The following is an 11,260-nucleotide window of genomic DNA, read 5'->3' on the forward strand; positions in this document are numbered from 1 at the left end:
CTTAAGACATCGTAATACAACAGGGGACGCGCATGTCTGAACGCACCACATAGCTATCTTCACCCCGAACAGAGTTAATGCTTCGGTGTGTAAGGACTGAGAATAGCTGGGAGCCGTTCCACAGCTAATCTCACTCGTGGCTACTACTGATACTCGAGACGTAAACAAACGGACGCCATTGCTCTAATGACGTCACGCCCGTCTTCATCCTGAAGCCAGTTGCTGCCCATCACCATGATACAGTAGCACAGGGTGGGAACAAAACTGGACGAAGTAGTAGGGAGGGTCCATCAGGACGCCATGGCTATCTCACCCAAAAATAGATTTTTCGCTTCGCTCAAAATCCGTTTTTTGGGCTCAAGCCATGGCGTCCTGATGGAAGAGTACCAGAGAATCAATGTATCGTGGTAGATTTTCCCCCAGTATTAAGTGCCTAGGCATTGACAAAACAGCAAAGTAATCTTAGATAAAGAACCATAGGAACGAAGTATCCTGCCCCCCTTGGCAGTGAAGTTCCCATGGGCTATGCCGACGTCAAAGTGGTATTGAAGGGCTATTCATCCTGAGAGAAGAACTTGAAGAACTTAGAGATGAAGCGGAATGTTTGATATTTGTATAGGAACATTCTGAAATTAGACCAGTGGTGGTTGGGCACTGTGTATAGAGTTCATCTCTTGGTTATCAGAAGTAAGTATTCGTGTAGGAACCTTACTTAGTCAGGGTGAATATAATTTAGGATTAAACATCTTAAATTCTTCATAACCATAAGAAAGGAGGAATAAATAAAACTATGACAGGTATGTATTTCATAGTAAGTAGGAGCTGAAAGAGACGCATAAGTAATAAAATAGAAATTTTATTTCACAATGCAGAAATTAAATAATTTACAGCAAAAGTAAAGTTCATTTACAGTAATAATAATGTACATAGAAATAAAGGCTTGCTCTTGAATCTGAAAAGGAATTTCAGGATATTAGTAGGTACTCGTTCTCGAGGAACGCAAGTCTTTAAATAACACATCATGCTCAAGGCATGCGGCACTTGTGTGACACTATGACATTTCACCTGGGATAAGAACAGTTATAAAAGCACTAAGTGTTTTTAGACATCACTATGAATCGCTCGAGGGTCAACATAGGCACCCGAAGAGTTAGAGTCCCAAGTAACTCACTGTTCTACGCAGAGTTAGGTGCAGGTTTCATAACACTACCTGCGGCTACCACAAAATGTTTGACTTCGTGCACTTGTTTCGCATAATGTTTAAAGAAAACTCGCGAGGACTTCCAGCCCGTGAAGTTTTTAAGGCTTTCAAAGTCCATGCTCTGAAAGAAATTCAGAGAAGATGCCACTTTTCTAGGATCATGACCAGCGGGTGTACTGTTCGGATCCGCTCTGCGAATGAAGTAGGTGATTTTCGCTCTTAATTGTTTCAGTGACAGGTCGCTGCCCGATGTTTCTCCTTTGAAGAGTTGGCCTCCACCAAAGTTCGAAGTTCTGCGAAGATAGACCTTGAGACTCTCTACTGGACATAGAGAGACATCCTCCTTCAGGGGGCATATTCTCCAAGGGCCCCATCTTTTGGTGGGTAATTCATTTTTAGCGAGAAACGTCGGATCAGGGGAGAGGGTCACTTCTCCTGAATCGGTAAACAGGATGTGTCCTTCTTCTCTTGATAATGCCACTATTTCGCTGACTCGAGCTCCCGAAGCGAGAGCAAATAAAAATATAACTTTCTGAGTCAGATCCTTGAGGGGGCATGAATCATTGTCCAAGTTGGAGGCGAAATGGAGTACCTTGTCTAGTGACCAGGAGATCGGTTTCGGAGGGGGTGCTGGACGTAGGCGAGCACATGCTTTTGGTAGTTTGTTGAAGATGTCGTTGGACAGATCAATTTGGAAAGCATATAGAATTGGTCTAGCCAAGGCCGATTTGCAGGTTGAAATCGTATTGGCTGCTAATCCTTGTCCATGAAGGTGAATGAAGAAGGACATACAGAAATCAATTGTGATTTCTTTAGGATTTTTTGCCTTGACAAAGGAGACCCATTTCCTCCAGGATGATTCATATTGCCGTCTCGTGGATTCGGTCTTGTATTCCTCTAGGAAGTCTAGACTTTTCTTCGAGATCCCAAACCTCTTCTTTGCGGCAAGGGAGAGAAAATCATGAGATGAAGGTCCTTGATTTTCGATGATGAAGCGAAGACAGTCGACTTCTGTACTTGTTGAGAGAGAACTGGGCCCGGGAGAGGGATCAGCTTGGGCTGCAGCTCCAGGACCAGGGGGTACCAGTTGCTCCGGGGCCACTTGGGAGCCACTAGGGCCGCTGTCCCTTTGAAGGTTCTCAGTTTGGAGAGGACTTTCAACAGAAGGTTGGTGGGAGGGAACAGGTAGATCTTGGACCACCTGTTCCAGTCCAGTGACATGGCGTCCACTGCTTCTGCTTTGGGGTCCTCGTACGGGGCTACGTACAGAGGAAGTTGATTGTTGTCGCTCGTTGCAAAGAGATCTATCTGAAGTTCTGGGACTTGGTGAGAGATGAAGGAGAACGATCTTGCGTCTAGAGACCATTCCGACTCTATCGGGTTTGTCCGAGATAGAGCATCCGCTGTCACATTGCGGAATCCTTGTAGGTGAACTGCAGACAGGTGCCACTTCTTCTTCTCCGCCAGACGGAAGATTGGGAGAAGCACCTGATTTATCTGGGGCGATCTTGAGCCTTGGCGATTGAGACAACGAACTACCACCGAGTTGTCTAGGGTTAGACGGATGTGGATCGAGGGCGGCGGGGATAACTTCTTCAGAGTTAGAAGGACCGCCATGGCCTCCAAGATGTTTATGTGGAACGTCTTGAATAGTGGAGACCAGGTACCTTGAACCTGTTTCTGGTGGGAGTGACCTCCCCAACCTTCCAGTGAGGCATCCGTGTGGATGTTGAGTGATGGAGGAGGGTGTTGGAGAGGAATGGACCTTTTCAGGGCCTTTTCTTCCGACCACGGCTTTAGGAGGCGTCGTAGTCTGTTTGGAAGCCGTCTCTTGAGGTCTCTTCGAGCGATGGATGCCGAGCGTCTCCAGACTCCCGCGGCATCCTTTAGCTGTGCACGAAGCACTGGGTTTGTCACTGAGGCGAATTGTAGAGAGCCTAGAACTCGTTCCTGCTGTCGTCTTGAAATGCGTTTGGATTTCAGTAGTCGCTTGACAGACCCTGCTATTTCCTTCCTTTTCTTCTGGGGGATGGAAAGGCGGTGTGACTGAAGATTCCAGTGGATTCCCAACCACTGAAACTTCTGAGCTGGAGAGAGGCGAGATTTTTTCTCGTTGATCTTGAATCCCAGGTGTTCTAGGTACTGGGTAACTTCGTTGCAAGACTTTGCACACTCTTCGGGCGATGGAGCCCAGACTAGCCAGTTGTCGAGGTAGGCCATCACCTGGACGTTTCTTAGGCGGAGCTGTTGTACTATGGCATCCGCCAGTTTTGTGAAGATCCGAGGGGCCACATTGAGGCCGAAGGGCATGGCCCGGAAGGCGTAGCTTTTCCTTTGGAGTCGAAATCCTAGGTAGGAGGAAGCGTGATGGTTCATTGGAATGTGCCAGTAGGCATCCGCCAGGTCTATAGAGACCGTGTAGGAACCTTGAGGCAGAAGGGTCCTTATTTGTTGAAGCGTCAGCATCTTGAATTTGTTGTTCTCTATGAACTTGTTGAGGGGGGATAAGTCCAGAATGACTCTGAGTTTGTCTGAGTCCTTCTTGGGAACACAAAACAGTCTCCCTTGGAACCTGGTGGACTTTACCTTCCTTATCACCTTCTTGTTCAAGAGGTCTAGAACATATTCTTCCAGAAGGGGGGTTGATTGCTGGAAGAACTGCTGGAAGATTGGGGGTGGTTGCGTCCAACTCCAGCCTAGACCGTTCTTGATGATGCTGTGTGCCCAGGGATCGAAGGTCCAACGATCCTGGAATTGGCGGAGTCTTCCTCCCACCGGAAGCACTTCATTGCTTCTGGTGTCCCGAGGACTTGCTGCCTCGGCCGCTAGCTCCCTTTCCTCCTCTACCTCTGGAGGGACGGCGAGATGCGTCTTTGCTTGCACCCCTGAATGAGCCTCTACCTTTGGCATGAAAGGTAGTTGATAGTTGCTCAAAGGCAGGGGTGAAGACCGGTGACTGTGACAACACCGGTTGGGGGACCAATTGAAAGGTCTGTTGTGGTTGGGCAACCACTTGGGAGGTAGCGGGTCCCGGAAACTGACGTCTTTGCTGACGTTGCTGGGGTTTTGACTTCTGAGGTTTCCTCTTAGGCTGAGGTCCGTCGTCCTGAGAGGGTTTCCTTTTCCTGGACATGCCCCACTTGTGGAGAAGGTTCCTATTCTCCGTGGCGGCTCTGTCAGTTATTTCCTTCACAAGGTCAGAAGGAAACAGGTGCTTTCCCCAGATGTTGGAGGAAATCAGCCTCCGGGGTTCGTGTTTCACGGTGGCACCGGCAAACACGAATTCACGACAGGCTCTTCGAGCCTTTATGAAGTGGTACAAGTCCTTCATTACCGTTAGTAAGTGGGATTTGGAGAGTACCATGTAGTGATCTGGTACTCTAGTGTCACAGGCCATAACTTCCAGTTGGACTTGATGAGAAAGAGATGCCGCAAGCCTCTCCTTCGTGTCTTGTTCCCGGCGAAGGAGGTGATCGTTGAGCTTAGGGAGGTCTTCATTAAACTGACGTCCGGCGACGTCAGGATCGAGCCTTCCCACGACGAAAGTATGCTGAACATCTTTCCAGTGTCGAGCGTCAGGGGGGGTCACGATGGAGAAGGGTCTGCACTCCTCCAGTGCAGGGCAGGGTTTCCCTTCTTCCGCCGCTTTAAGGCATGCAGCTAAGGCCTTTTCCAAGAATGGAAGAACCGCAGTATCAGGTGCAACGTAAGTAGGGTGCTTCTTGCTCAATGCCGGAAGCTTAGAGCAGGTAAAGCCTCTACTCTTGAATGCGGAGGCTAGCATAGCCTGGGCCTTTGCGAGATCGAACACTATCTCTTCCTTAGGTTCGGTCTCTTCCTTCGAGGCAGGAGCAGCTTATCTGTTTGCGATATAGGGCTATCATAGTCTTATGATAGCTACAGTAAGGGGGTGCAAGTATTCTTGACGCCTCCGGGGCATCCGGCAAGCCGCCGGCATGCCGGAGCTCGCTCCAGCATAGATTCTGGCATTAGGACAGACAATGTTCAAAGTCAGTTAAATACCAGGATGGCGGCCGCCGGCACAACGGCGGCACGCCGGCAGGGAGCGGCGGCTCCGGCAGTCGGAGGATGCCAGGTTGGTGACTGGGATAAGGATGGTAAAGGTTGTATCGGGTTGCCGGCAGTATATGCCGGCACTCCGGCGGTCGACCGGCAAGCGGACGACAAGCTAGGAGGAGGAGAGCCGCCGGTAGTAGCCGGCGGCAGCCGGCAGTCCCTCGGTACACGGGGGGCTGGCGGCAAGGTTAGGGAGAGTCACCAAATAGGAGGCAGGTATTGCCGACAGTAGAGGCGGCAAGAGACCGGCACCCGGATAGGGAGAGAGACAGGGGGGAGGGGGGAAGTGATGTAGGAAGTACCGTCAGGATTCCAAACATCCCTCCCCCTCCCTGAGGGGGTGTACCCATGATAGAGGCAGGCTCTAACATCCATGAGCAGGGGTCACTAGGGACCGGGAGCAAGGTAGCCCAAGGGAGGGCTAGGGTACACCCAAGGGGGGGGGGAGACTCCCATATGCAGAACTATACTAGTAACTAACCTTATAGGACACTATGAAGGTATGTGTACCAGAGCGGACTGCACAAGGAAGCTCGGGTAGCCCTACTATTCCACCCTAAGGAGGAGTTGTAGGACAGGGGACAGATGGGTATAAACTAACCTAAGCATAGGCTAGGCTATACAAGAGATAGGTGGGGAGGGAGAAGAGAGAAGTCTTCCCAGGAAGGGTTTCTGTACCAGAGCGGCCACTAAGGAAAAGGAGGACACTCCCTAACCTAAGATCAGGCAGATCAGCTAAAACGGTGCAAGAGTACAGTTTTAGCGTGGAACAGAGAAACCTTCCTAACCTAACCTAGAGCAGGGCTAAAAGTCCTGAACTAGGAAAGGAAGAAGACATATCGCTATCGCAGGAAAGTCATAGACTATCGTAGCCATAGAGGTAGGCTAGCCTAACCTCACTCTCGGACGCAACCCTAAAGGGGGTTCATTCCTTTAGGGGGGACAGAGAGGCGATATATACTCTATTAGACAATTAATCCCTTTACTCAGAAAAGGAATCAAGGCTAAATAGAGGGAATGCCAAGGCAGGGGATGAAGGAAGCATATAGGGGTCCTAACATTAGGTTAGGCTAGAAAGAGTCACTGACTAGCCTATCCCCTATATGGTCCCTGAAGGCGAAAACATTTGTATCACTGTCAAAAGTATTGTAAAATAATGCCACTATCTTCATAACTAGTCTAGGATCACTAATAAATCATGCATGAACACTTGTATGTAGGCTCCTGGCCTGGGGGCTATAGTAGCCGACTGGTATGAGGTCAATCGATGACCGATAAAAAGCGTCTAAACACGATATAAAAGTTCCTAGCTATGAAGACTAAATAAACTAATGTATTCGATTAGTATATAATGCCGGAAACGTTGTTGTGGCTAACTAAATAAGACATGCATAACAACAACGACGCCATAAAATGGCGGGTCCGGTAGAGGCACAGCTCTGCCACAAAACAGCAATTATCTCGAAAAGTAATATTTACTTTACGGCCAGAGCTTAATTAAACAATACTGGAACCTTGTACTCAACTTTCCAGAAGAAGGCGAGGCTGAAGGTAACGACATAGCGAAGATGCAAAACGATAAAGTTAACACAGGGAAAATCCGTCTAAGTAGGGCAGCTACTAAACAAAGGATGAAGACGGGCGTGACGTCATTAGAGCAATGGCGTCCGTTTGTTTACATCTCGAGTATCAGTAGTAGCCACGAGTGAGATTAGCTGTGGAACGGCTCCCAGCTATTCTCAGTCCTTACACACCGAAGCATTAACTCTGTTCGGGGTGAAGATAGCTATGTGGCGCGTTCAGACATGCGCGTCCCCTGTTGTATTACGATGTCTTAAGGGGAAACCTTTGAGATACTCGCTCCAGAAGTTAGAATTCTGTGATAACCTGTGGTTAAATTCTCTGGGAATATCTTAGTAGTCTTATACCCAAGGAAGCTACCAAAAAGGAACCTTCCATCAGGACGCCATGGCTTGAGCCCAAAAAAGACAGCAATTGGGCTACAGTATTTTTATCATTACATCCCTTAACCAAACCCCGAGTTAAGGGTCTTACTTGGGATTACCAAAGTAAGGTTTATCCATAAGAAAATACTGTGTACTAGGTTGTGAATTCTTCTAGTAGATACATATCACGAGTAAATATTGAATGAATAGCTATTTTATGTATGTTTGTATAATAAAACACTGCACTCGAACAGCTTGTTCATTTTTTCCTGTACTGTATATTAATTCACTCATAGGTTAAGGTATTACTGTGTGTATATATATATATACTGTATATATATATATATATATATATATATATATATATATATATATATATATATATATATATATATATATATATTTCTGGGCTCGAACCTGTGCCGCCCAGTGAATAAGCTCCATTTAGCACTTATTCTTAGGTAATTTACTGCTAAATATACCAGAGAAAAAATGTAAAGGAGTGCTAGGTTAACTAGCTCGCTCACCTATTGGTGTCGGTATAAAATTGGGCGTATAATCCAGAGGTCCCGCACTATTTAGATTCATCCACGACAAAGATCCCAATAGAGGAGAGCCGTTCAACCTCACTCGGCACCACCAACTCTGCATCCGCTCAGAACCCAACTCCTTTTAGCACGCCTGTGTTGTAACCCGCTTTTTTGTTGTGCTCTCGTATTTCGCTTATTTTCCACTGGATTATGGCTTCTTCGTCGGTTTCCCAGGAGACACCGTCTAAGTTAAGTACCAAGCTATGTTTTGCTATGTTTTGAGCAATCTAGATCGTTTAATATTTAAATTATAGGAGTTTATTCTCTTCGTTCATTTCGATCTTGCTTGATTCCACTTACAGTTGGTACTCCTGTTTTGAGAGCTTTTAGTTTCACTCGCGGTGTTACTATGTGTATTATTTTTATTATTAATTAAATGTTATTTGTTTTTGTGAATATTCATTATTTAGCGTTTAGAACCCTCGTGGTTCATTTTTAGGGCCGATATCAGTTACGTATCGTTATGGCTTGCCGACCTTCGTTACTAGGCGGCAAATTTATTTTATAAGTCATCAGGTGTGTCCTTTGTGATTTATTTATTATGTTGCATGCCTTGCCCTAAAATTTTTATGTGTATATTTATACAGTATAAGTTTTCAACGCTATTACTATTATAATGAATATTTGTGCTATTACTCCGTTTGATCTGTCTGTTTGGGGATCGTCAGTTGGTAGCCCTGCTGCTCCGTATCACGTGATCCTCCCCCAAGCTCCCCCTCTCGCTAGGTGGGCGGCTAGGCTTCTCTCCCCCCTCCCCTAGGGGACCGTGGCCTTCCCTCCTTTAGAGGGGGTAGTTCAGTGTGTATGGACTTTGTCCTCCGGGTGTCCCGGCGGGTTCGTCTCTGTCTAGACGGGTTGGCCACCGGTCAACAGAGTTGGATCCCGGTGCACCCTGTTTTATATTCACTTATCACACTTTTATTATGTTATACGAAACCCTCCGGGTTCGGTTGACGGTTCTTATCTACAGTTCCGCCCCCCTATTAATTTATAACAGTTCCTATGATTTTATATGATTATATATGACAGATTACTATCTCGGAGTTCCTATATGAATTGGTTTATGGATATACTTTTATTTCCCGGCCCGGGGCTTAACCTTGCTCCGGGAAATCAGACACTATGTGTCTTAATCCTTTGTTGCATTTTATACTCCCGGCTCGACCGGAATGGATAGCTATACTCTAGTCTTAAGTTAGACTTATGTTTAGGCCCGGGTCCTCCGGACCTGCCCCTACTTAAGAGTATTACAATTAAGCTCTAGTCTTCAGTTAGACTTATGTTAGGCCCGGGTCCTCCGGACCCGCCCCTACTTAAGAGTATTACAATTAAGCTCTAGTCTTAAGTTAGATTTATGTTAGGCCCGCCTACTTAAGAGAATTACAGTTTCTCATATACTATTCTTTTTATAGATGGTGCATTGTCAGACGACGGCCTGTGCGGCTGTTCTGCATCAGCCTTGTGGGCACACCGTATGTCGGTCTCACGCCCTCTGCGGGGTTCAGCTGGAGGACATCGTGGTCTGGCACCCTGACAACTGCATGGTCTGTTTTGACCTCATCACCACCCTTGGATCTGACTCGGTGAGTCCTGTTGGCTATGTTGTCTTTTTATCTATCTTACCTTTTTTGGTATACATACACTATTTAGTAAGATTTCTATGGTCTTGAAGGACCACTATGAGTCTGCCTTTTTATAATTCCCACTATTATTTCAGGCATCCCCGGAGCAAAAGTCTGCGGCTCGGGCCACACTGAAAGTGTGGGTTGGTGGTTTTGCCCGGAACGTGAAATCCAAGCAGCCTTACGTCCTATCCGAAGACTATTGTGCCATGGTCTATCCTAACGCCAAGTCTTCAGCCGCTGTGGCTAGGCATGTTGCAGCTCCCATCATTGCCCACATTGATGCCACCATAACGGGGTTTATTGATCAAGATCAAGATCCGTCGGATGCCCCCGGAGATCTGGAAGACAATGTTGCTTCCATGAACCTGGATGTCGAACCCATGTTATTGGATGATCCGGACGCAGGTAGGGTGGTAAGTGAGGCAGGTGTTACCGGCGCTGAGATTCCTATCCTCAGCCCCGCTCTTTCTTCTTCTTCTGATCGCTCTTCCTTTCATGGTTTTTCTGGGGACCGTGATTCGTCTCAACGATCACACCCGGTTCCCCCCAAGGATAAGTCTACATCTAGAACCTTTCCTAAAGCTCGTAAGCCTCACAAGGCTTCCCATAGTTCTAAGCTGAATACAAACCCGTCATCTAAGGCTTCCGGCTCCTCCTCTAAGTCTCACGACCCAGGAGTACAATCCGCCACTCCTGCTCCTAGCCCGGGCCTTTCCGAATCAGCCATGCTTCGCATTGTGTCGGAGATGCAAGCTAAGTTGGTGTCGGAAATGCAGGCCAAGATGGACACGATGTTCTCTAACATCGGTCAGAGACTTGGGGCATTAGAGCAAGGGGCTCCGGAGCGAGTCCAAAGCTCTCTCATCCCGGATGCCTCTAAGCTCCCGCCGTTTACCAAGAATAATCCTTGGCGCATGGCTCTTCATTCTCCGTTCTCAGACGGAATGTTAACTTTGGAAGGTCTTGGCACTCGTCCTCTAGAGGACTTTGAATTCTTTCCTCCTGGTCTGGCATTTCCATTTCATGGTTATGCCAGGCTTACCGAGGAAGCTCTGGTTCGGCTAGATAAGGTCCCCAAAGAGACCGTCATCTTCCCAAAAGAGCAAGCCCAATCTGTTTGGGCTAGGTTCTTGAACGACATCGGTTGCACCAACACCATGTTAACGCCGTATAAGAGTTCCTTCACAATGTTTTTAATGGATAAAAACACCGTGACTCCATGTGTCAATAAGGTAGCAGAGCTTGCTTTCCAATATGCTCTGGAGGAGAAGCCCTTGCCTCCCATCCGAGAGGTGGATCCGATCTCCCTCCTTCTTCCTTCTGGCATTGAGTGTTGGGACAACGTCCATACCACTTTTACCTCTGGCAAGCTATCAGCGGACTGTGCCTCAGTCTTGTTTAGTGAGCGGCTTCCCCGTCTCCCGGAATCCCTCATTAAACAGGAGTATGATTCCCGCCTACGTGTTGGCCGAACTCTGAACTTGGCCACATCCACGGAGTCGATAGCCTTGACTTATGATACTGAGAGTATCTTTAAGTCTCTCAATAAGGCTACGTTGCAGTCATTATACTACGACCTTTATGACTTCGCTACTGCTAAACGTAGGTGTCGCAAACACGTCCTGGCTGAGGCGACCATTAGGCACGAGCCTAATAAGCTTATCCGGTCCTCCTGCTGGGGTTCAAATCTCTTCCCTGAGGATCTTGTAGAGGAAGTCTTGGCAGAGGCCACTAGAGTCAATCAGAGCCTTAAAGCCCGTTGGGGTTTGACTCCTAAACGGAAATATGACCCCGCAAATTACCAAGCCCGGGGTAGGAAGA

The sequence above is a fragment of the Palaemon carinicauda genome, chromosome 41 (assembly GCF_036898095.1).
Source record: "Palaemon carinicauda isolate YSFRI2023 chromosome 41, ASM3689809v2, whole genome shotgun sequence".
In the NCBI taxonomy this organism is placed as follows: domain Eukaryota; kingdom Metazoa; phylum Arthropoda; class Malacostraca; order Decapoda; family Palaemonidae; genus Palaemon; species Palaemon carinicauda.